Here is a 26,197-nt window from a genome sequence, read left to right as displayed (position 1 = left end):
ATTTATATCTGTTCTAACTATCATCAATAGCCCATTAACGATTGAAGTGCTGGAGCTGGTCGACCCTTAAAGCCTTAATTAATTCCCCTCCATAAAACAACATATCCTTCCAGTGGCTGTCCAAAGAAATTCAACAAGGTGTAGGACATTTGGCTCCACTCTGCATCCACAGCTGGGTCCCTCGGTGATCCCATTCCTGCTCCTACCGGCCCTGGCTGATATCACTGTTCTTTTTAGGGAGAATGTATTGCCAAATGCCTTATAGTTATTATATAACTATATAATAATATTATAAGTTACTGCATATCCCAAGAGGAGTCCCTTTCTCTAATACTGTAACTCCAACTGAGCTATCTCAACTGCCTGGTGGACCTAAGCAACTGTTGAAATGTTATAGTTTGGGTAGTTAGTAAGTTATGATTCTAATAAACAGAAATTGAAAAAAAAAGTGCAATTCTCTTTGTAGCAGGTATGCTGTTGAATATGATTTCCCCTGTGCTGACAGAATTGCTTTATGTTTTAGAGCTTGTGTGTGGGGAAAAAAAAAGTTGATCACAGGTTTAGGTTAAAGTGACACAGTCACTAGCTGGTAAACACTAGAGCAGAATAATCCTGTAAAACAAGGGTCTCCACACTATGGCCCTCCAGGTGTTAAGCAACTGCAAGTCCCATGAGGCCTTGCAAGACTCTTACAGCCACAGGTTAGACTCCCAGAGGCAGAGGCATGATGAGACTTGTAGTACTTCAACAGCTGGAGGGCCATAGTTGGAGACCTCTGCTATAAAAGAAGGGGAATATTCCTCTTTCCAGCAGGAAATCATCACTCTCTTTATGAGCTCTGTACCTGCTGTAATCCAACATTTCTGATATAGTGTCTCCCACTCTGTTTTTCCTTGATGGCCTTTTCATCACTGCAGGACACTATAATGAAGTAGGGATTCGTAGGAGGAACCATAGCACATACTGGAGGACCAAGTTATATATCATACAAAGTGTTGCATAGTAGTGGTTCCCGCAGCTCACAAAGAAAACCAAGATTTCCATCAATGCATGCCAAAAACAGGAATATTTCCTTTTTTCTTTTGGAGGGTTATTCTGCTTTCGTTTGCCAGCTAGTGAAAGGGTCACAGTAAGGTTAGGGGTTAACATGTGTGACAGATTATTATGTCTTTTCCCTTTTTCTCCTCATTAAAACCACCAGCACAAAGTTCTCAGTGCCAAAACATAATATGTAACTTGGGAATTCTTATATACGATTAAAACAAAGAGGATCAGCATAAAACTGGAACAAGATAGCACAATATGGACAGTAATAGTGCTTATAAGATATAAAAAGGTTGATCAGACATGTAGGTATGAGCCAACTGTCCTTAGGCACATGAGTTTGATAAAGAGGTGAGGTGAAAGCACAGTGCGGGCATCTTTGGCATTCTAAGGGTTAAACAGCAATGAAAAAATAGAAAATGTCTTACATGTCAGATGAATGCTTTCCCTACAAAGCCTTCAGTAGCATGTTTTCAAGTATTACAGACTGTGATTCCCTAATCTGAAAAAAAAAGCATCCAGCTCTGTATTGCTAGACACAAGCGTCTTCCTCCATAGGTTTCTGAAGCAACCTATAAGCAATATAAACAGTTTGGGCATTTTGATGGGGCTAATAGAAAGGAAGGGAAAAGCAGACAGGTAGACGAGTATAGAAAGGAACTGAGAAAAAGTATTACATGGGATGCTTGATGACCTAAAAATAGAAGTTATGAGGAAAATTACTTTGTGTATCAGATTCTGCCAGTAAAATTTTTGTCAGGTTTTTGAATACCGTATTTTCCGGCGTATAAGACGACTTTTCAACCCCTGAAAATCTTCTGAAAAGTCGGGGGTCGTCTTATACGCCGGTGCGAGCCGGCGCCAGGTGTCAGGGCGGCACTTTTTCGAGGGGCGGCGCGGCCCCCCCTCCTCCTCCAACGGACACTAAGTACAGGGGTGGACAGAGGGGCTGCTGTACCTTACCTGGCTCCGGTCCCACGATGATCCGGTCCAGGAAGCGCGGCTGCTCCTTCTTTCAGTTCGGCTGCTCGATGGTCACGCGGCCGCTCGGCTCCGCCTCCTCACCGGTGATTGGGCGCCAGCACTGGAAAGGCACACAGGCGACCAATCACCGGCGAGGAGGCGGAGCCGAGCGTCCCTGCGAAAATCGAGCGGCCGAACTGGAAGAAGGAGCAGCCGCTCCTCTCCCCCACTGACACTAACGATGGGGCACTATTCCTCCTCCACACTGACACCAACGATGAGGCACTGTTCCTCCCCCACTGACACCAACGATGAGGCACTGTTCCTCTCCCACTGACACCAACGATGAGGCACTGTTCTCCCCACTGATACCAATGATGGGGCACTATTCCTCCTCCTCACTGACACCAATGATGGGGCACTATTCCTCCCGCTGATACCAATGATGGGACACTATTCATCCCACTGACACCAATGATGGGGCACTATTCTCCCCACTGATACCAATGAAGGGGTACTATTCCTCCCACTGACACCAATGATGGGGCACTACTTCTCCTCCCCACTGACACCAACGATGGGGCACTATTCCTCCTCCCCACTGACACCAACGATGGGGCACTATTCTCCCCACTGACACCAATGATGGGGCACTATTCTCCCCACTGATACCAATGATGAGGCGCAATTCCTCCCACTGACACCAATGATGGGGCGCAATTCCTCCCACTCACACCAATGATGGGGCGCAATTCCTGCCACTGATACCAATGATGGGGCGCTATTCCTCCCACTGACACCAATGATGGGGTGCTATTCCTCCCACTGACACCAATGATGGGGTGCTATTCCTCCCACTGATACCAATGATGGGCCGCTATTCCTCCCACTGACACCAATGATGGGACACTATTCCTCCCACTGACACCAATGATGGGGCACGATTCTTCCCACTGACCCCAATGATGGGGCACTATTCCTCCCACTGATACCAATGATGGGACACTATTCCTCCCACTGACACCAATGATGGGGCACTATTCCTCCCACTGACTAATGATGGGGCACTATTCCTCACACACTGACACTAATGATGGGGCACCATCATTGGTGTCAGTGGGAGGAATAGTGTCCCATCATTGGTATCAGTGGGAGGAATAGCACCCCATCATTGGAATACCATACTGAAATAGCATACCATATTGAAATCAAATGTGATGTTTTTTCATTTTTATTTGGTGTGCCTTGGAAGAGGGGTAGTCTTATACGGCGAGTATAGCTTAAACCCTATATTTTAACAGGAAAAGTAGGGGGTCGTCTTATACGCCCAGTCGTCTTATACGCCAGAAAATACGGTACTATAAACTTGGTAAAAATATACAAGTGGCTGACCAGTACCATGTATTTTTTTTTTTTTTTTAATATGTAGATATTTTATAAAATTTTCAAAATTTCAAATATGTACAAACAAACCATAGACAAAAAAAAACACATAAAACTGCCACAGTTTTGATTATCAAATATCTAATTGTTATCCAAAAGTCTTTAACATTCCCCCCCCCCTTACCACCCACCCATACCTCCCCCTCCCTCCAACCCCCCAAATCCTCCCATCTGCGTCTTTCCCACTCCCTCTGGAGATCCCAATTCAAAAATCAAAAATATATCCACATTATTTCTCTATTACACTCTCATATACTCTAGGATTAATTCTGACTCCTTAAAATCCACCCACCTTTTCCACTTGGCACGGAAACTCTCCATTTTATCTTCACTCAAATGACAAAATTCTTCTAATCTATATATCTGGCCCAACCTATTTATCCAATCCTTTATTTCTGGTACCTCCTGTTTCTTCCAAAACTTGGGTATCATTCCCTTCGCTGCATTACGATAATACAATAAACCACATTTCTTATATTTCTTAACCGAAAGCTTAGTACCATGAAATAGACAAGTCTCTGGGTCTTTTGGAATATCAACCTCCATTAATTTCTGGATCATATCTACTATTTGCCCCCAATAATCTTGAATTTTAGGACACTCCCACCAAATGTGATACATTGTACCTCTATCCCCACATCCACGCCAACATAAAGGTGAGTTATCTCCATTCAATCTATGTGCTGCACTCGGTGTAATGTACCACCTTGCCAAACATTTAAAATTTATCTCTACCTCCTTCATTGTATTTTTCATCAATTGTATTTCATCAAATTTTTAAGGAAAATGATTCTGAGGAGGTGTCTGTGGCAACAGTGTGGGAGACTCAAAGCCTTTATCAGAGGCATCCTGATAGCGATTGGAGCAAAAAAGGAGAGAGAAAGGAGAGAAAAAATAAATAAGCTTCTGAAGGAACTCTGGGAGTTAGAACAGAAACATAAAAATAGAGTAACAAAAGAGATCATGCAGCGAGTTATGAACAAAAGGGAGGAATTAAATAATTTTATGGAAGAAGATAAGAATAGAGTGTTTAATAAAATGGTATGTGAGAGATATAGATGGGGAGATAGACCAGGAAAGTATTAAATGAGGGCCCAGAGGAAAAAGAAATCCAGGAACTATATAGAGAAAATAAGGGACAACAAAGGTGAATTAGTGTATTCAACTAAAGATATAGCTAGAGAGTGTTTAAAGAATATTATAATAGGCTATATAATATTATTCCCCATAAGAAAGAGGAAGCAGGAAAAATAGAAAAAGACGGACATACTTAAAGGAAGCGGGATTACCGAAATTAGAGGAACAATTAAAATCTCTGGAAGCAACAATAACGCAGGAAGAAATATATTTAGCATTAAAAAGTACTTTAGCAGGGAAAAGTCCTGGACCTAATGGGTATACTGTAAGATACTATAAAAAATATAAGGCATTATTAGTACCCAAATTGAGGACATATATGAATGCATTGGGAGGTGAGATGAAAATGAGGAGGGAATCTTTGCAAGCCTATGTAGTTCTTATATATAAGGAAGGTAAGGATGACACTCAATATGCAAGCTATAGAACAATTTCCTTGTTGAACACAGATACCAAGCTACATGAAAAAGGTCTGGCAAATAGGTTAAAAGACTTGATGGCGGAATGGATACATATGGATCAGGTAGGTTTTGTTCCAGGAAAAGACGGTAGAGACAATGGATTAAGATCTTTGTTTCTCATACAAAAAAGTAGGAGAGAGAAAATCCTGGCAGTTGTCCTTTCGATAGATGCAGAAAAGGCATTTAATAGAGTGGATTGGGGTTATATGTTGGATATGCTGGAAGTGTTGGGGATGGGACCCAGAATAAGAGAATGGATAAGGAAATTATATAGTAAACCCTCTGCAGCAGTCATGGTTAATGGAGAATTGTCGGAGAGCTTTGGAATGCGGAATGGAACTAGACAGGGACCAGTACCATGTAAACTGTGGTTCAGGCAATTACACAAAGTTATTCAAACTGTTTCTGTAAGCAATATTTTGCTTCTTTTTAATCAAACTCACAGGTACATAGACAGACAAGTAGAATGTATTATTTTGCAGCTTCCTGGATTCAATGTGAGAAAAGGAACAAAACACATATCTCTGGGTTTTCACTGCCACAAAGATAACATACATTTGCATACTTTAGTACTATAGAGTTATTGGATCTTGGTGCATATGTTCCTTTGTAGAAATGTATGCATATGGTTGCATATGCACACTACCCATTTTACACATCTCTGTGTAAAAATGTATGCACCTTCTTTGAAGATCTGTCGCTAAGTTGTATTTGACCTTGTTGATACATAAATAAAGCATTTTCTTAAAAGGAAAAAAAAATTAAACAGACCTCTACACAAATATACCATAGCACATAATAAGAATCAATATTCTGTCCACCATCAAACCAGACCGGTGGTATCCCTACCACTGTTGAATGTGACAGTTCAGCTCACAGCTACAGGTTGTTAAGGAGCCAGCACCCAGCAACATCTTAAAAACCAGCGCCTCATCCCTGCCCTGCTCATTTAGTTGTCAGCTGGGGATTCCTGGCTGACTGGTGAATGTAGACAAAGAAGCAGGGGTGTTTAAAAAAAAAATCTAAAGGCCCATTGGGACTGGTATGGATTTTAAGGAGAACGTTTCACCAAAAAAAAATGGCATGGAGTCACGTCCAAAATCTATACCAAACCATTATCTGAGCTGAATGTCGCAGGTTTTGGCGGTTTTTTTTCATGCAGGCAGTTATGTCTGTCTTGAAGACAAAAACTTTACTGAATCTTTCTTTGCATAGCAATAGTTGGGCATTTTTTTTAGTGTACAGATACATTTTGCTGCAAGCTATATATTTTGTGCATATACAGTTGTGTTCAAAATAATAGCAGTCAGACATCACTAACCTGATCAATCACTGTTTTTGGTAGAAATGATATTTCTACATGGAAAATTATTTACTAGCAGGTGTAGTAGAGTAATAGAAATCCAACAGTCATGACATGCACGCTGCAGATTCTGTGTAATTGAATCACTAATTGAAAGGGGCATGTTCAAAATAATAGCAGTGAGAAGTTCTATTAGTGAGGTCATTCATTCTTTGAAAAACAGGTGGCAATTATTGCAGTTATTTAAGGAAGGAAGGCAGCAAATGTTGTACATGCTGGATACAGTGCATTTCTCTATGAAATTCTGTGGAAAATGGGTCGTTCCAGACATTGTTCAGAAGAACAGCGTACCTTGATTAAAAAGTTGATTGGAGAGGGGAAAACATATAAAGAAGTGCAGAAAATGATAGGCTGCTCAGCTAAAATGATGGCAAATGCTTTAAAATGGCAACCAAAACCTGAAAGACGTGGAAGAAAGCAAAAAACTACCATTCGAATGGATAGAAGAATAGCCAAAATGGCAAGGATTCAGCCAACAATCAGCTCCAGGAAGATCAAAGAAGGTCTATGTCAGGGAGTGTGGAGCCAGACACACAAGGAGGTGCAATTAAAGATAGGTTTATTAATATCAAAATAAGACAATAGTCTATGCAAGTCCAACAGCGGAAATCGTAGCCAAAGCCGGGATCAAGAGTCAAGGAAGAATCATCGCCAAAGCCGAGATCAGGAGCCAGGAAGAATCGTCGCCAAAGCCGGGATCAGGAGCCAAGAAGAATCGTCACCAGAGCCGGGAGCTTGCTGCTGTGCAAGAGAAAGGACACAAATGCAATGGACAGCCACAAACAGCAGACTTTTATGTGATAAGTCGCCACCTCCTGGGAGAGGAGCCGCAGAGGGCTGAAAGCATAAAGGATCCCACAATGCTTTGCAGACACCCAAGATGGATGCCAGCACATGGAGCAGCACAAGGTCTGAGGAAAGGTAAGATCTTGACAGTACCTCCTCCTCAAGGGCCCCCCCTCCGCGGCTCAACATAAGGCTTCTGCGGAAAGCGGGCGTGAAAAGCACGGAGGAGGGCAGGAGCATGAACATTCGCGGAAGGAACCCAGGAACGCTCCTCGGGATCATAACCACGCCAATGGACCAGGAACAACACCCGACCGCGGACAAACCGAGAGTCCAGGATGCGGCTCACCTTATACTCCTCATGACCGTTGACCCGGATAGGACGAGGCCAAGGCGGAGAGGCAGTAAAGCGATTACAGACCAGAAGCTTCAACAGGGATACGTGGAAGACATTGGAGATACGCATCCCAGGAGGAAGAGCAAGGGCATAGGCAACCGGGTTCACCCTGCGGAGGATGCGGAAAGGACCAACAAAACGGGGAGCCAGTTTCGGTGCGGGCACCCGAAGATTGAAGTTACAAGCGGACAACCACACCCGATCTCCAACCTGGTATGAAGGAGCGGGCAACCGTCTACGATCAGCCTGGAGCTTCTGGCGCTGAGCTGAGTCCTTCAAAGACCTCTGGATCTGCCCCCATGAGGAACGCAGGGCAGCAAGATGGTTATCCACAGCCAGAATGTCCTGTGGCGAGAACAACTCAGGCAATACAGCGGGTTGGAACCCATAGTTGGCCATGAAGGGAGACATCCCGGAGGAGGAGTTGACAGCCGAGTTCCTCGCAAACTCTGCCCATGGCAGGAGATTGACCCAATTGTCTTGATAGTCAGAGATATAACAGCAAAGGAATTGTTCCAGAGCATGGTTGGAACGCTCCGGAGCCCCATTGGACTGTGGGTGGTAGGCCGAAGAGAAGGAGAGCTTGATACCCAACTGGGAGGAGAAGGCGTGCCAGAACCTGGACACAAACTGGCTCCCATGGTCCGAGACAATCACCTTAGGCATCCCATGCAAGCGAAAGATCTCCCTGGCGAAAACCGTAGCCAGTTCTTGCACAGTCGGCAATTTCTTGAACGGAACACAATGGCACATCTTGGAGAAACGATCAATGACCATAAGAATGACCTTATGGCCTCGAGACGCAGGGAGGTCTACAATAAAATCAATGCCCAGGTGTGACCAGGGACGCTCCCCATTGGGAATGGGTTGCAGAAGGCCCAATGGAAGATGCCAAGGAAATTTATTCTGGGCACAGACAGAATATGCCGCTACATATGAGGTGATGTCGGAATGGAAAGATGGCCACCAGAGTAAACGAGAAACGACACAGGACAACTGGTTCCTCCCTGGATGACCGGCGGTCTTGGAATTATGGTAGGTACTCAGCAAGCAAATGTGCAATCCCTCAGGTACGAAACATCTTCCAGCCGGTCTCTCAGAGGCAGCATCAGTTTGAGCCACCAAAATCTGCTCCCCAAGGGGAGAAGTCAGGCTGGTACGAATGGCAGCCAGGATCTGATCCAGAGGTTTGACCGAGGTCGGCTCAGAGTCCTCCCTGGACAGCTCAGAGTATTGACGCGACAAGGCATCAGCCCTGACATTCTTGGAGCCAGGCAAATAGGAGACCACATAGTTAAAACGCGACAAGAACATAGCCCATCTGGCCTGACAGGGCGTCAACCTCTTAGCCTCCGAGAGATAGGTTCTTGTGGTCAGTGAGAATGAGAACCGGAACCGCAGAACCCTCCATTCCTTGAGAGCCTGAATAATGGCCAACAACTCCCTGTCTCCAATCTGGTAGTTGTATTCTGCGGAGGAAAGCTTCCTGGAGTAAAACCCACAGGGAAGTAGGGGTCCATCGGGCGACTGACGCTGATGTGGGGATTACTGCCCTTCTTGGTCAGATCTGAGAGAGACTTGGCCAGCGTGGAGAAGTTCCTGATAAACTTTCGATAATAGTTGGCGAATCCTAAAAAGCGCTGAATGGACCGAAGAACACTGGGACGAGGCCACTGCAGAACCACCAGGGTCCATGGAAAATCCCACAGCGGAAATGATGTAGCCCAAAAAGGCAACCTGGAATCGGTGACATTCACACTTCTCGAGCTTACAGAAAAGCTTGTTCTCACGTAATCGTTGAAGCACTCGCTTAACATCATGGATATGAGACTCCATGGACACAGAGTAAACCAGGATGTCGCCCAACTAAACCACCACGCACTGCTGCAACAAGTCAAAAAGACATCATTAATGAACTCCTAAAAGACCGCGGCGCGTTACACAACCCGAAAGGCATAACCAGGGATTCATAGTGGCCGGTTCTGGTGTTGAACGCGGTCTTCCACTCGTCGCCCTCCTTGATCCGTACGAGGTTGTACGCAGCCCTTAGGTCGAGTTTAGTAAAGGCCTTTGCTCCCTTGAGGCGGTCGAACAACTTGGTTATCAACAGAATTGGGTAAGCATTCTTAATCGTGATTCGATTGAGACCCCTGAAATCAATGCAAGGCCTCAATTCACCGCCCTTCTTTTTCACGAAGAAAAAGCCAGCTCCTGCTGGAGAAGTAGACTTGCGAATGTGCCCCCGGGAAAGCGCATCCGCAACGTACTCCTCCATGGCCTGATTCTCCGCAACCGAAAGAGGAGACACCCTGCCACGCGGAGTGGCACCGGGTTGTAAGGTTATGGCACAATCGTATGTAACGATGAGGAGGCAGAGCACCGGCGCGCAGCTTGTCAAACACGTCCAAGTACTCCCCATAGTCAGTGGGCCACACAGAGTCCGAGGAGGCACACAACACCTTAACAGGTCCATGGATGCAACCGGCCCCACACTTTGGAGACCACGAGAGAATCTCAGCCGACCTCCAATCAAAGGTCGGATTGTGCTTCTGAAGCCAGGGATATCCCAAAACCACGGAGTAGTGCGGGGAAGAAATTACCTGGAAACAGGCCAACTCCCTGTGAACAGCCCCAATAGCTACTTCCACCGGCAGGGTCTCGTGGGTAACCTGCGGCGGTTGCAGGGGCCTGCCATCTATCGCCTCGAGGACCAATGGAGTAACTCAAGCCTGCAGAGGAATGGAGTACTGGGCAGCAAACAAACTGTCCATAAACAACCCGCCAGCACCAAAGTCTACCAATGCCTGGGCCGTCACCTAGCCTTCCGTCCAAGAGAGGACAACGGTGATTAGCGGTTTATCTTTGCGGGAAAATGGGGATGAGGAAACTCCACCCAAGATCTACCCCCAACAGGATCTCAGGTGCGAGCGTTTCCTGGACGGATCAGACAGGACTGCCGAAAATGCCCACCGAGACCACAGTACAGGCAGCGATCCTCCCAATGCCGAGAGGCCTGCTCCCCCTCGGAAAGGCGAGCAAACCCCAGCTGCATGGGCTCACCGCCAGACAAGCCATCCTCAGGAGGCGTGGGAGGAGAGGGAGGAACGGGTGGGACAGAAAACGTAGGCGCCAATCGGTTAGGAGGCCTCCGCAGACGCTCCTTAAGTGAAGGCCTCTCCCTGAGCCTGGTGTCAATCAGGATTAGGAAGGAAATGAGTGCTTCGAGCTCCACAGGCAGTTCTTTGGCTGCAATCTCATCCTTCAACGCATCTGAGAGACCATGAGAGAAAGCAGCCACCAGAGCCTCATTGTTCCAACCCACCTCTGCCGCCAGGGTACGAAATTCTATGGCGTACTCGGCAACGATTCGTGAACCCTGATGCATGGACATGAGCAGCTTAGCAGCAGAGGCAGAGCGAGCAGGCACATCAAATACCGTACGGAAGGAGGCAACAAAACCGGCAAACTTGTGAATCACAGGGTTATTGTTCTCCCATAAGGGATTTGCCCAGGCCAAGGCCTTGTCTGAGAGCAGCGAGATTAGGAAGCCCACCTTTGACCTCTCCGTAGGAAAAGCGTGGGGTATCAATTAAAAATATATGCCCACTTGGTTAAGGAAACCCCGACACTGACTCGGTTCACCCCCAAAGCGCTGTGGAAGGAAGAGGGGCTGAACCAGTCATACCTCTGGGCACCGAAGGTGCGGCAGCAGATGCTGAGGTAGGCGCAACAACGGGAGCGACCACAGGAGCGACAACCGGCCTAATAGCACCAGGAGCAAGGTGCGCTGTGCGTGCAAGCAGCGTCTGCAACACCTGAGCGAGCTGAGCCAACAAGAGATCCTGCTGATCAAGTCTGGCAACCAACATAGGGAGCGGGGGCGTACCTGCACCGTCAGGATTCATGGCATTCGTGTAGTGTCAGGGAGCGTGTAGCCAGACACACAAGGAGGTGCAATTAAAGGTAGGTTTATTAATATCAAAATAAGACAAGAGTCTATGCAAGTCCACACAGCAGTCTAATTATGCCTTCTCAACTTTCACAGGTAAATGCATCTATCTCCTATCTCCGCTCTTAACTAGAAAAACGCATTGACTCCTGCTGCTTTCCTCTGGGTAAATGCATCTATCTCCTATCTCCGCTCTTAACTAGAAAAATGCATTGACTCCTGTTAAATTCTGAACAAATGGTGTATTTATATTTGTGTATATGTTGACCAGTCTTCACCTCTAGCTGCACCCAGTTTATGACTGTAGCCTGTTCCCTGAGAAACATCCCCCACTATTCATGTGATCCTTATCAGCTTCTAATTGGGGTGGAGTTGAATGCTCATTTGAGCATCTCCCTATAAAGTTAGATCAGCTCATGGGGGGAGATCACTGATGGGGGGCACAGTCTCTGATGGAGGTGCTGCTTCTGATCGAGTGCTGTGTTGAAGGAGTGCGAAGCAGTTAAACACAGCAGTTGAACTAAAGCAGGAGAACTTAAGCAGCAGGAAGACACAACAACAGCAAGAAACTCTACTGCACGCTGGACGGACTGCAAGCATACACCCTGGGAAACCTCTCTTACATGCCTGAGTCCAACTCCGTGTACCTTTTATATAATACGCCCCCTCTTCTCCTTACATTACTATCCTCTGTTCCCAAATCTCATTTCTTTAACCCTCTGCTCCACCCCAAAACTTGTACATCTCCCCCTCATTGCTATCATCTCCCTACTACTGCTCTCATCACCTCCCCAAAATGCCTCTTCCACTCCTCCTCAATTTCCTCTCCTCCGTTCCCAAAATCCATTCACTATATCCCTCTGCTCCTCCCAAACATTTGCATATTGTGTCCTCACTACTTCCTTCGCCCCTCCACGGCACCCACCACCTCCCCCTATTACTCCACTCTCCCACTGACCCGAACACCTCCACTAGTAGTTTCTCATGCTCCTGCACATCCCGCTCCCATGCCACCTTTCTCACCCTTCTCCTCCTCCTAACCGCGGGGGACATCTCCCCGAATCCTGGCCCTCCACCACCTCCCTCACCCGCACAACACCCTCCCGCCTCCACGTCCTGCCGCAACCCCCGTAACTTAGTATCTGTCCCCCTGCTCCCTAAAATCTCCCCCCCGTTTTCATGTGCACTCCTGAACGCCCGATCGGTGTGCAACAAGCTTACCGCCATCCACGACCTCTTTGTTTCCCGCTCCCTCAACCTCCTAGCGATCACAGACACCTGGATCCAGCCCACTGACTCTACCTCCCCTGCTGCACTCTCCTACGGAGGTCTCACCTGGACCCACTCACCCAGGCTTAACGGTCGTAAAGGTGGTGGGGTTGGTCTGCTCCTGTCACCGCAGAGCACCTTCCGAGTCCTCCCAAACCCCCCCTCCCTATCCTTCTCCTCCTTCGAGGCCCACTGCGTCCGACTATTCTCCCCAACCCCCCTGAAGATTGCTGTGATATACCGGCCTCCTGGATCCATATCCCGCTTCCTGGATGACTTTTCCTCCTGGCTACTCTTCTTCCTCTCCTCTGAGCTACCCACCATCATCCTTGGGAATTTCAACATCCCTGTCAACCTCGACAACCCAGACACATCCCATCTCCTCCACTTAACCTCCTCCTTTGCACTTGCACAGTGCATACAATCGACCACCCACTCCAACGGTAATATCCTTGATCTCGTCTTCTCAAACTGCTGCGCTCCCCAAAACCTCACTAACACTCCCTTCCCTCTCTCTGACCACAACCTGATTACCTTCTCTATCTCCTCGTCCTCCAACGCCTACCCCTCCAAATGTCACACTACTACCAGCCGTAACCTCCGCAACCTTAACCCTGCCCCACTCCACTCTGCAGCTGATCAACTCCACGACAGCATCCTCCCCCTGTCCTGCCCCGACTTGGCTAGGACTGCCTACATCAACGCGCTGTCAACAGCCCTTGACTCACTAGCACCTTTAACCACACGCAACATCAGACCCCGACCGCTCCAGCCCTGGCAGACTGATCACACCAAAACCCTCAAACGACACAGTCGTGCCCTGGAGTGACTATGGCGCAAAACCAAAACCCAACAAGCCTTCACCCGCTACAAATCTGCCTTCCACACCTACACCTCCTCCCTCCACGCAGCCAAACAAGCCTACTTCCTGACCCTCATCAAGGCCCTCTCCTCCAATCCTCGCCGACTCTTCTCCACCTTCAACTCTCTACTCTCGCCATGCCCACCTCCACCTAGCACCTCATTCACTGCCCTTGAGATTGCCAATCACTTCAAAAACAAGATTGACACAATTCGCAAGGACATCGCCACAACTCACACGCCCTCTCAACCCGTCCCCTTTCACACAGCTACCCCCTCATCCCCCCTCTCCCTCGACATAACCCGCAGGGACTTCGTCGCTGCTCAAACTCCCTCGAAGCCCGTTCACTCAACTACCCCATCACCCCTCTCCCATGGCCCCACCACTGCTCCGACCCCCACTTCCACCCCACCCTACATTCCTCATACTGAAGCCCCCCCAACACTCCACACCTTTGACCTTACTACCATCGAGGAAGTCTCCAAGATCCTCTCTGATGACCGCCTCACCACCTGCCCCCTCGACCCTATCCCCTCACAACTCCTACGACCTCCCTCCCCCTCCATCCTACGCTCCCTCGCCCACATCTTCAATCTCTCCCTCTCCTCCGGCACTTTCCCCTCCCCTCTGAAACATGCACACATCACCCCCATTTACATCTAAACTCCTCGAGCGCCTAGTCTACACCCGCCTAAGCTCTCACCTCACCGACAACAACCTCCTCGATCCCCTACAGTCTGGCTTCCGTCCCCTACACTCCACCGAAACTGCCTTACTCAAACTCTCCAATGACCTGCTAACCGCCAAAGCTAATGGCCATTATTCAGTGCTCCTACTCCTTGACCTCTCTGCGGCCTTCGACCCAGTCGACCACCCCCTTCTCCTCAAAAAACTACACTCCCTCGGCCTCAGAGATTCTGCTCTCGCCTGGCTCTCATCCTACCTGTCACAACGCTCTTTCAGCGTTACCTATAATGCTACCACCTCCCCCTCACTCCCCCTCTCTGTTGGGGTCCCTCAAGGCTCTGTCCTCGGGCCCCTTCTCTTCTTCATCTACACCTCCTCCCTTGGCCAACTCATACACTCTCACGGCTTCAACTACCACCTCTATGCTGACGACACACAAATCTCTCTCTCAACCCCCCACCTCACCCCCTCTGTCTCCGCCCGAATCACACACCTACTGAGCGACATATCAAACTGGATGTCGCTCCACTTCCTTAAACTTAACCTCTCCAAAACCAAGTTTCTTGTCTTCCCCCCCAGCCCGGACACCACCCCCCATTGACTTCTCTGTCACATCCAACAACGCCACCATCAAACCCGCCCCGCAGGCCAGAGTACTTGGTGTCATTCTGGACTCCAACCTATCCTTCCAGCCCCAAGTCCAATCTTTAACAAACTCGTGCAGACTCCACCTCTGCAACATCGCCAAAATACACACGTTCCTAGCCCCAGAAACCACTAAACAGCTCATCCACTCCCTCATCATATCACGACTCGACTACTGCAACTCACTCCTCACTGGCCTGCCTCGCCGCTGGCTATCCCCGCTTCAGTCCATCCTGAATACGGCTGCCAGACTCATTCACCTTTCCAACCGCTCTGTCTCCGCCACCCCCCTCTGCCAATCCCTCCACTGGCTTCCGATTGCGCAACGGATCAAATTCAAAATCCTAACACTGACGTACAAAGCTGTCCACCATACTGCCCCGAACTACATTACTGACCTAATATCCAAGTACCGCCCAGCACGCACACTCCGCTCCTCACAAGACCTCCTTCTCTCTAGTTCCCTGGTCTCCTCCTCCCATGCCCGCCTCCAGGACTTCTCCAGGGTGTCACCCATCCTCTGGAACTCCTTGCCCCAACCCATCAGATTATCACCTACTCTCCTCTCCTTTAGGCGCACCCTGAAAACCCATCTCTTCAGGGAAGCCTACCCCACCCCCTGCTAACTTGCCGACCTCCTCCACTCTTCCTACCACTCCATCTCCCACAGCTATCTCCTCCTGTACCACTATCCCCTCCCTCCTAGATTGTAAGCTCGAAAGAGCAGGGCCCTCGATTCCCTCATGTTTTGCATTGTATTGGTATTGTTCTGTCACGCTTTGCAATGTACACCGCTGAGCGAACCATTGGCGCTTTATAAATACTGTATAATAATAATAATAAAAAAGTCCAACAGCGGAAATCGTAGCCAAATCCGGGGTCAAGAGCCAGGAAGAATCGTCGCCAGAGCCGGGATCAGGAGCCAGGAAGAATTGTCACCAGAGCCGGGATCAGGAGCCAGGAAGAATCGTCACCAGAGCCGGGATCAGGAGCCAGGAAGAATGGTCGCCAGAGCCGGGATCAGAAGCCAGGAGGAGTCTTAGCCAAAACCGAGTCGGTATCCAGGAAAGCAATGAGTAGCTAAACAGGAGCTTGCTGCTGTGCAAGAGACAGGACACGAATGCAATGGACAGCCACAAACAGCAGACTTATATGTGATAAGCCACCACCTCCTGGGGGAGGAGCCGCGAGGGCTGAAAACAAAGGATCCCACAATGCTTTGCAGACACCTAAGATGGATGCCAGCACATGGAGCAGCACAAGGTCTGAGGAAAGGTAGGACCTTGACAGTTTACAGTTACCTGTGAGTACTGTTACAACTAGAAGACGCCTATGTGAAGCCAAGCTATCTGCAAGAATCCCCTGCAAAAGTCCCACTGTTGAAAAAAAGACATGTGCTGAAGAGGTTACAATTTGCCAAAGAGCACATTGACTGGCCTAAAGAGAAATGGCGCAACATTTTGTGGACTGATGAAAGTAAAATTGTTCTTTTTGGGTCTAGTGGCCGGAGACAGTTTGTCAGATGACCCCCAAACACTGAATTCAAGCCACAGTACATTGTGAAGACAGTGAAGCATGGTTGCGCAAGCATCATGATATGGGGATGTTTCTAATACTACGGTGTTGGACCTATTTATCGCATACCAGGGATCATGGATCAGTTTGAATACATCAGAATACTTGAAGTGGTCATGTTGCCTTATGCTGAAGAGGAAATGTCCTTGAAATGGGTGTTCCAACAAGATAACGACCCCAAACACACCAGTAAACGTGCAACATCTTGGTTCCAGACCAACAAGATTGATGTCATGGAGTGGCCAACCCAATCCCCGGATCTTAATCCAATAGAAAACTTGTGGGGTGACATCAAAAATGCAGTTTCTGAGGCAAAACCAAGAAATAGAGAAGAACTGTGGAATGTAGTCCAATCATCCTGGGCTGGAATACCTGTTCACAGGTGCCAGAAGTTGGTTGACTCCATGCAACGCAGATGTACAGCAGTTCTCACAAACAGTGCTTATACAACTAAATATTAAGCGATTCAAAGGAAAGCAAAATCTTCAAACATTTTTCAGTTTATATAGTGAAGGTTTGAGTTTGTAAAGAAGAATACAAACACTGCTATTTTTTTGAACAATCTAATATTCACTTCTTCAATTTTTTTTAGAGGAACAGCACAAATTTGATTATATTTTTTCTTCATTCTTTTGATTTGGAATAGAATGTGTAGTGTTCTCAATGCATTTGTGTGTATGGAAATAAAAGCTATTAGAAGGATTTTGAGCTTTATTCACTTTTTTCAACACACTCCTATTATTTTGAACACACCTGTATATGTCCACATTTAGTTAATGATGTCACTAGGTGGCCCATCCCTTTATTGCAACAGAAGGACAACCAAAGTTATCATCCAGCACCGTGCAAGCAACGGAAGTGGTCAGATGGCAGCATTTTTTTTATAGTAATAACTACCCATTTCATTTTTTTTTGAGTGTACTTGAACATTTTTCTGCAAGCTAAATTTTGTGTTGAGATAAATTTTGGAAATCTAAAATTCTTGTTCATTTGACCACATGCTACATAATCCTCATTGGGACCAGGTGGACATAAAACTGATTGTAAGGCTGTTTTTATCTGGATCCTTGCAACTAGGCATACTTAATGTGCATCTATTTCATCACTGCAATGGTCTTGGGAGGAGTAGGTGGGGCTCACACTGAACAGTTCATCAGTGGTTACAAAAGCACAGCAAGAAATCCTGGTGAGGTCAATCCAGAAAATATTTTTTGGGTAGATTTTACATTTATGTTATTTTATGCACTTTGAAAGGAAAAATGTATGTTCTATTTCTACATGAAAATAATTTTACATCATTTAATTACTATAATGTTGCTTAACCTGAACACATCTGGCAACTCAAATCAGAAACTAATCAACAACTAACAATAAAGAAGGTCTGTATCTCTCGTTGGCTAATGTGTTTGGAAAATTAGACATATGATTCAAAGACCCCTTGGTGCCAAAAGTCAACTGCAACAGAGAAAGCAAAGGAATGTAACTCATCTCCAAATGCAAAAAAAAGGTTACCAAAACAAATCATTACATCTAAAATAAAAACATTTTTTTCTTTCTAAAGAATTTTATTGCATAACATTTTAAACAGCCCTGGTAGCAAACCCATAGATATATGAAGTGTGTTGACTACAAAGACAATTTTATATCCAAAAATTGTATATAATGTTGCATTACATACACAAAGACACAGTGGGCCATGCTAGAACTCTAGTTCTTCCATAGAGATGCAAGCATGACATGCTAGAACACGTATTTTTAAGAAACAGCTGGGATACCCAAGCAATAAAGTGGCAGTCAGTGACTAGCAAAAGGTAAACACTGCCCCTGCAGCAGATCTGATCCCATTTTAGTCTCATATGAAATTACATAAACTAAACATGCAACAGCAGAGCCACTTGCCTTACATGTGAACACATTATTAACAATGAAATTAAAATGTGTAAATATCTTCATTACTGGAGCATAGAGAGAAGAAATTCTAAAGAAAGCTGAAGCAGAATTCTTAGAACGGTATTATTAAACATCCAAAAACAAAATGCAAGCAGAAACCTTAGAATGAACTTAAATGCGTCTGTTCACAGTTATGTGTTGCATATAGTAGTAGTGCAGTGCTATTCTCAATATACAGTAAAGTGCATTGTACAGCATAACTTAATGCAGCATGCCACAGTGCACATACCATGCACTAAGCTGCACTGAGAATGAAAGGGGGAAAGCGGGTCACGTGGGTTTTTTTCCATTAGTTATGGCGCACTGGGAACTTGTTCATAATGAATAGGCTGTAACGTGTTAATACACTACACCGGCTTTGGCTTGCCCGTGTGAATAGGCCCAAAGTGTATAGTATGTAAATGCAAAACGTTTTGTTTTTGATCTACAGCATCCATATTTCTATCTCCACTTAAAACACCTGACATTTTAAAAAAAGCTTGGCTCTTGGTGTCAGGAAGGTGGGTTAGACAGCAGCATAACCAGAAAATTGTTAGATTTTTTTTAAAGTAATCTCTTCAGAGTACAAAGAAAGACAACATCATAGGAACACATACAAGATCTAATGAAACCACTGCAAGAAGCATCAGGCGGGTTTAAGTCATAAAAGCAAATCTCTAGGCCACAGTACAAAATAATAATAAAAGGGTATAGAATGCAGTAATTATGCACTCACAGACATCGCTGGCCATGAGCATTGAATCAAGCTCCAAATGGAGACATCAGCCCAGAGTCCAGTCCACATCAGTGCCACTGTCAGGAGCACTGTGAAGCCAAAGCGGGGCTCCAAGCAAGCCACCCGGGGAGCCCCAGCTGAAGACCAGATCTGTTGGAGAGCTGTCAAATATCCAGGGTGTTGTGACCAATCATAACAAGTTTCGGAGGCCAAATCTCACTTCCATCAGCCTGATGACTGCGGCGCCCAGGGAAGGTGCGAGACTTCGTCTGCATGCTCGTCAAACCACGATTTGCCAACACCAGCTATGTGAATCAGAGCATTATTGTCTTGTAAGAATGCAGCAGTCTTTGGGGAAACAATGTCTGCACCATAGGGTACACATGGTTGGCTTAAAATTGTACAAGGTCGTTGGCAGTGGCTCTACCTTTCAAGGTGATGATGGGACCTGCAGAATACCAAGATATGGCTGCCCAAACCATGACTGCACCGCCATAACGCTTTACTGTTGGCACAAGACAGTCCTGCTTGTAAGCCTGGGACAGTGCTTGCCACACGTAAACATGTCCCATGGTTGGGAATAATGTTACGCTAGATTCAGACCATATTACACTCTTCCATTGATCTATAGTCCACGATTTATGGGTATTGCACAAATCTCACCTCTTCTGAGCATTAATATCGGTCACTAGTTGTTTGTCAATTGCAGCTTACCCATGAATGTTTTGCTTATGGAGTTCCCTTCACACAGTTTTTGTGTACATGGGCTTTGGAACACTGAGATTGAGCTTTGCAGCCACTATTGCAGCAGTTGTTTTCTTATTTTGGGTCAAAATCGTGCACAATGTGCGTTTGTCTCTTTCGGTCGGCTGAGCATGTGGACCACACTTATCAGATGACACTCTACTGGAAACTATATATACTGTCATAATTTTTGACACTGTACCTTGCGCCACCGCAAATAAATTGCCAACTTCAGTCACAGAGGTACCAGCTAAGTAGGCACCAACAATCTGCCTTCTTTGAAATTCAGTAAGCTCTGATATGACTCCGTATTACACGCAATGAATGACGAAAGAGAGGCTTCCCACCTGTTAGCTAGGTTTCTCATCACACAGCAAAAGCAAAAGAATGTTACTTCACTTCCGCTTTCAATGCGAAACATGTCGTCACTTTCACACCTGCAAATCATGTAGTGTTTCCAGATTTTTGTCCAACCCCTGTAGTTCAAGCTACGGTCTTCTGCATAGGACTAAATAAATATTAACTATGTTGTTTGTAAGGGTTTCCTACAGGCTACTTATGTTATCATTTAAGACAACTTTGAATATGTATTACCAACTTATACATCTATATAAACAAAGAGCTGCCATAAGTGAAATATACTGTAAATAATTTATGGTGACATGCAATCCTGATCTGGAATAGACAACTGACATTCTTAAATTACATATGAGTATCACTGGGGCTCTTTTACATGGCAGAATTTATGGAATGTTAGTCATTTTTGATGTATCAAGCTACAAAACCGCCCACTTACAAGATACCAAACAAAACCTACAGAAATCTCAAAACATTTAGAGTGGAGTAACTTTATAGCCACAACCATACACTCTGTTTGGAGAGGACAATGTATGATGAGAAACACACCATCCTTACATTGAAGCATGGAGGACGTCAGCTCTTTTGGGGTGTGTGCTAAAGTGGCAAACGGCAATCCAACATATCAGAATAAATTTGCATTCATCAACCTGGAAGATGCACTTTAACATTCCAACATGGCAATCATCTAAAGCAGTGGTCGGCAAGCCGCGGCTCTTTACACACTTCAATGCGGCTCTTCTGTGTGCCGGGCGCCCGCTCCCCTCCCTCCTCTCGGGCGGCCGCCCCAAAAGTCAGGACTCTGCAGCTAGCCCAGCAATGGGCAAACTACGGCCCGGCGGACCTTTTAATCCGGCCCGCGGAGCGTGGCAAACATTGGCTGTCAGGATGTAGGCGGGGCAGCGTGACAAACTCCTCTCCTCTCAGAGTCCGCCCTGAAGACCGGAACGGCGCGGGAACACGGCGAGAGGAACGCGCGGAGCAAAGGTAAGTGAACTGACACAATATGGGGAATGAATTACTATAGGGGGAATGAATTACTAAAGGGGGGATGAATTACTATAGGGGGGATGAATTACTATGGGGGATGAATTACTATATGGGGGATGAATTACTATATGGGGGATTAATTACTATGGGGGATGAATTACTATATGGGGGATGAATTACTATATGGGGGATGAATTACTATGGGGGATGAATTACTATATGGGATTAATTAGTATATGGGGGATGAATTACTATGGGGGATGAATTACTATATGGGGGATGAATTACTATATGGGGGATGAATTACTATATGGGGGATGAATTACTATGGGGGATGAATTACTATGGGGGATGAATTACTATATGGGGGTTGAATTACTATGGGGGATGAATTACTATATGGGGGATGAATTACTATAATTTGATGTATTTTTGTTAAATATATAGTTGGTAGAGCTAGGGTTTCCCCGACTCACCTGTTTTTTTTGCCAACTCCATTGCATATACTTACTTAAAAATGTACTCATTTATTCAGCTCCGGACGATTTACCCCCCTTCGTGACCAGGCCATATATCGCGATATGGCGCTGCATTACTTAAACTGACAACAGCGCGATCAGGCAACGTTGTACATAAATGACATTTATGTAATTTTTTCCCCACAAATAGCGCTTTCTTTTGATGGTATTTGATCACCTCTGAGGTTTTTATTTCTTGCGCTATAAACAAAAAACACTGACAATTTTGGGGGGAAAAAAACTATATTTTTGACTTTTTGCTATAAAACCTATCCAATAAAAAAATTAAAAAATAATAACATTTCTTCATAAATTTAGGCCAAAATGTATTCTGCTACATGTCTTTGCTAAAAAAAAAAAAGTAGGTGTATAGTAATTGGTTTATGTGAAAGTTATAGAGTCTAGTAATGGGGGGTATATACTGGATTTTTTTCTCTTTTAACCACTTCCCATCCGGCCGTTGTACATAAATGGCTGGGCGGTGGCACTGCAGGGACGGGTAGCCGTTTATAAACGGCCTCCCGCACCCTGCTTGTGCGCGCTCCCTGGGAGTGCGCAGCACTGCGATTCGGTGCCCGCTGTGTCCTCCGGACACAGTGAAACACTGATCGTTGGACGGGACCTCTGTGTGAGGTCCTGATCATGTGATCATTGATTGGCCAATAAGTGATCACATGCAGAGTAGTAAGCAAGATGTCACTTGTGACATCATTGCTTACTATGTGTGAAATCTGTGAATGATCACAGAGGTCACATGGTACAAGGCTATTCAGAACAGACTTGTACCATGTGACAAGCTGTGACCAATTACAGCTCACATAGTAGTTCTCAATGGCTGCAAGAATGCAGCTAGAAAGAAGGAGAAATGATTGCTTTTACAGCCTTTATGGATGTAAAAGCAATCAGTGTAAAAATGGTGACACTGTACTGCTAGGGTGACAGTATGTAAAAAAAACCAAAAAAAACCCAAAAACATTAATATAAAAAAATTTAAAAATGAAAAAAAAAATAAATGTTTAAAAATTATAATTTTTGGTTATAAACTAATTTGGGTTATTTTTTTTTTACTAAAAAGATAACAGAATAAATTTTGGCCAAGATTTATGATGAAAAACTATTTGCAAAATTTTATAAGAAAAACACTTTTTTCTCAAAACTTTTGGACTTTTTCATTTACATAGCAAAAAAAATAAAAATCCCAGTGGTGAATAAATACCACCAAAATAAAGCTTTATCTGTCTCAAAAAAAATGCTAAAAAATTCATATGGGCACAGTGTTGCATGACCGCGCAATTGTCATTCAAAGTGTGATAGCACTGAAAGCTGAAAATTGGCCTGGACAGGAAGGGGGTAAAAGTGTCCGGACTGGAAGTGGTTAAACCAGTAATGGTGGTGATCAGCAACTTATAACGGGACTGCAGCAGCCATTCTGACACTGGGTGGGAACTGACTGCCGCTGACACCAATACCGTAATCGGTACTAATAAAAAGCACTGACACTGTACTATTGACACTGGGCAGGAAGGGGTTAACATCTGGGGTGATCAAAGGGTTAACAGTGCGCTGTTTGTTTTACTGTGTAAACTGTGTGCTGTTTCACTAGGGAGACCTACTGCTTTCTATCTCTCTGTTGTCCAGAGAGATAGAAAGCAGCATGCCCATGCTGACAGGGGAGAGGATCTGTGTTTGCACACAGATCTCTTCCCTCTTAGATTTGCTGACGATCACAGTGTCCCGGCTGGGACCCGGTGATTGACTTCCTCAGAAGACAACAGTAGCACAGGGTAGGGCAGTACACGCCCCCTACCCGGAAATGCAAAATCACGTATATATACACGTGATTTTGAACAGCGCGGCCGCCCTGTAGCAGTACATCTGCTATGGGGCAGTCTTAAAGAGTATCTAAATCCAAAAACACAAATGTAATATATTGCATCTTACCAGTCTTTAAATGTGTCTTTACCCTGGTAAACCTGACCAAAACAAGTGGTACCTGGGTGATCACACTCACTCTTCCACTGTAGCTACAGTATGTGACAAGAACACTGCATTTCTGGCAAGAAGAGGTATTTTCTGTACTTTCTAAAAAAAATAAATAAAACTGATGCAGCCACAACATTTAGGGACTGGTAAGCTGATATACATTATTTTTTTTCTTAGGTTTAGTTATCCTCTAAATACATGGAATTACTCACTTGCCCCCCAGAGTTAATTTTTTTATTTATTAAATTATCTGTCCTGTTCTTTGAATGCACTCAATAATGAAATAGGCGTTACTAATTAAAATCTAAGGCTTTCAGGCCATCTATTTACTATACAGTCCACTTAAAAAAAAAGTCTAGCTTTATTGAGGGTTTCATTTTTGGCAATTTTTATAGTTAAATCACTTTATGTATCTGAGATTCTAGTGTTGTATGTATCTGAGCTCACAAGTCTGCCACAATAATTGTGCGGGGTCCTATTCTGCGGCTTGGCTGTTCATTTTTAGATCATTGAAAGTGCAACGAGAAATGTTCAAATCGAGAAAAGCCTTGCTGTAGCAGACAGAGAAAGACTTCAGGATGGCTGGGGACAGAATGAGTGAACAGTTACCTTCTGGATTCACCAACAGATGTGAAAATTCAGGGGGCAAATTTATTTTTGGTTCATTTAAGCAGTTACAGTTGCAAGAAAAAGTATGTGAACCCCTTGGGATTACGTGGAGTTTTGCATGAATTGGGCATAAAATGTGCTCTGAACGTCATCTAAGTCACAACAATAGAAGAACACAGTCTGCTGAACATAATACTACACAAACAGATGTTGCCATGGTTTAATTGCACATAACATGTAAACATTCACAGTGCAGGGAGGAAAAAGTATGTGAGGCCCTAGCTTAATGACTTCTCCCAGAGCTAATTGGAGCCAGGAGTGAGCCAACCTTGACTCCAATCAGTGTGATGATACAGGATGTGTTGCTGACAGCTGTCCTGCCCTTAAAAACACACACCTGTTTTGGGTTTACTGGTTTCAAGAAGCACTGTCTGATGTGAACCATGCCTCGCAGAAAAGAGCTCTCAGAAGACCTACGATCAAGAATTGTTGACTTGCATGAAACTGGAAAGGGTTACAAAAGTATCTCCAAAAGCCTTGATGTTCATGTGTCCACGGTAAGACAGACTGTCTACAAATGAAGAAAGTTTAGCACTGCTGCTACTCTCCCTAGGCGTGGTCGTCCTGTAAAAATGACTGCAAGAGCACAGCGCAGAATGCTGCATGAGGTAAAGAAGAATCCCAGAGTGTCAGCTAAAGACCTACAGAAATCTCTGGCACATGCTAACATTTTTGTTGACACATCTACAATAAGGAAAACATTAAACAAGAATGGAGTACATGGGAGGACACCACGCAGGAAGCCATTGCTGTCCAAAAAGAATATTGCAGCACGTTTGAAGTTTGCAAAAGAGCACCTGGATGTTCCACAGCACTACTGGCAAAATATACTGTGGACAGATGAAACCAAGATTGAGTTGTTTGGGAAGAACACACAACACTATGCGTGGAGAAAAAAAGGCACAGCACACCAACATCAAAACCTCATCCCCACTGTAAAACATGGCGGAGGGAGCATCATGGTTTGGGGCTGCTTTGCTGCCTCAGGGCCTGGACGGATTGTTGTCATTGATGGGAAAATGAATTCCAGAGTTTATCAAGACATTTTGCAGGAAAATGTACGATCTGTCCGCCAACTGAAGCTCCGCAGAGGATGGGTGATTCAACAGGACAATGACCCAAAGCATACAAGTAATTCAACAAATCAATGGCTGCAACAGCACAGAATACGCCTTCTGGAGTGGCCCAGTCAAGAGTCCTGACCTCAACCCGATTGAAATGCTGTGGCATGACCTTAAGAGAGCGATTCACACCAGACAACCCAAGAATATTGCTACACTGAAACAGTTTTGTGAAGAGGAGTGGCCAAAATTACTCCAGATCGTTGTGCAGGTCTGATCTGCAACTACAGGAAATGTTTGGTTGAGGTTATTGCTGCCAAAGGAGGGTCAACCAGTTATTAAGTCCAAAGGTTCACATACTTTTTCCTCCCTGCACTGTGAATGTTTACATGTTATGTGCAATTAAACCATGGCAACATCTAATGTTTGTGTAGTATTATGTTCAGCAGACTGTGTTCTTCTATTGTTGTGACTTAGATGACGTTCAGAGCACATTTTATGCCCAATTCATGCAAAACTCCACGTAATCCCAAGGGGTTCACAAACTTGTTCTTGCAACTGTATGCTTAGGCCGGGACAATTTTTTTATTTCTCTCCAAATATTAGCAGACAAAGTAGGCTGTTGGAAA

The 26,197-nt window shown here is 45.3% G+C and overlaps 1 protein-coding gene across 1 annotated transcript in view; it reads right to left on the bottom strand.

Annotated features, from left to right (window-relative positions):
- SPIDR (scaffold protein involved in DNA repair) overlaps window positions 1-26,197 on the bottom strand; it is a 770,885-nt gene that overhangs the window by 572,396 nt on the left and 172,292 nt on the right. The gene's annotated exons all lie outside the window — the stretch shown is intronic.

The sequence above is a fragment of the Staurois parvus genome, unplaced genomic scaffold (assembly GCF_062004578.1).
Source record: "Staurois parvus isolate SC_StPar_1 unplaced genomic scaffold, SC_StPar_1.0 ptg000205l, whole genome shotgun sequence".
Classification (NCBI taxonomy): Eukaryota; Metazoa; Chordata; class Amphibia; order Anura; family Ranidae; genus Staurois; species Staurois parvus.
This window is presented reverse-complemented; position numbering and strand designations above follow the sequence as displayed.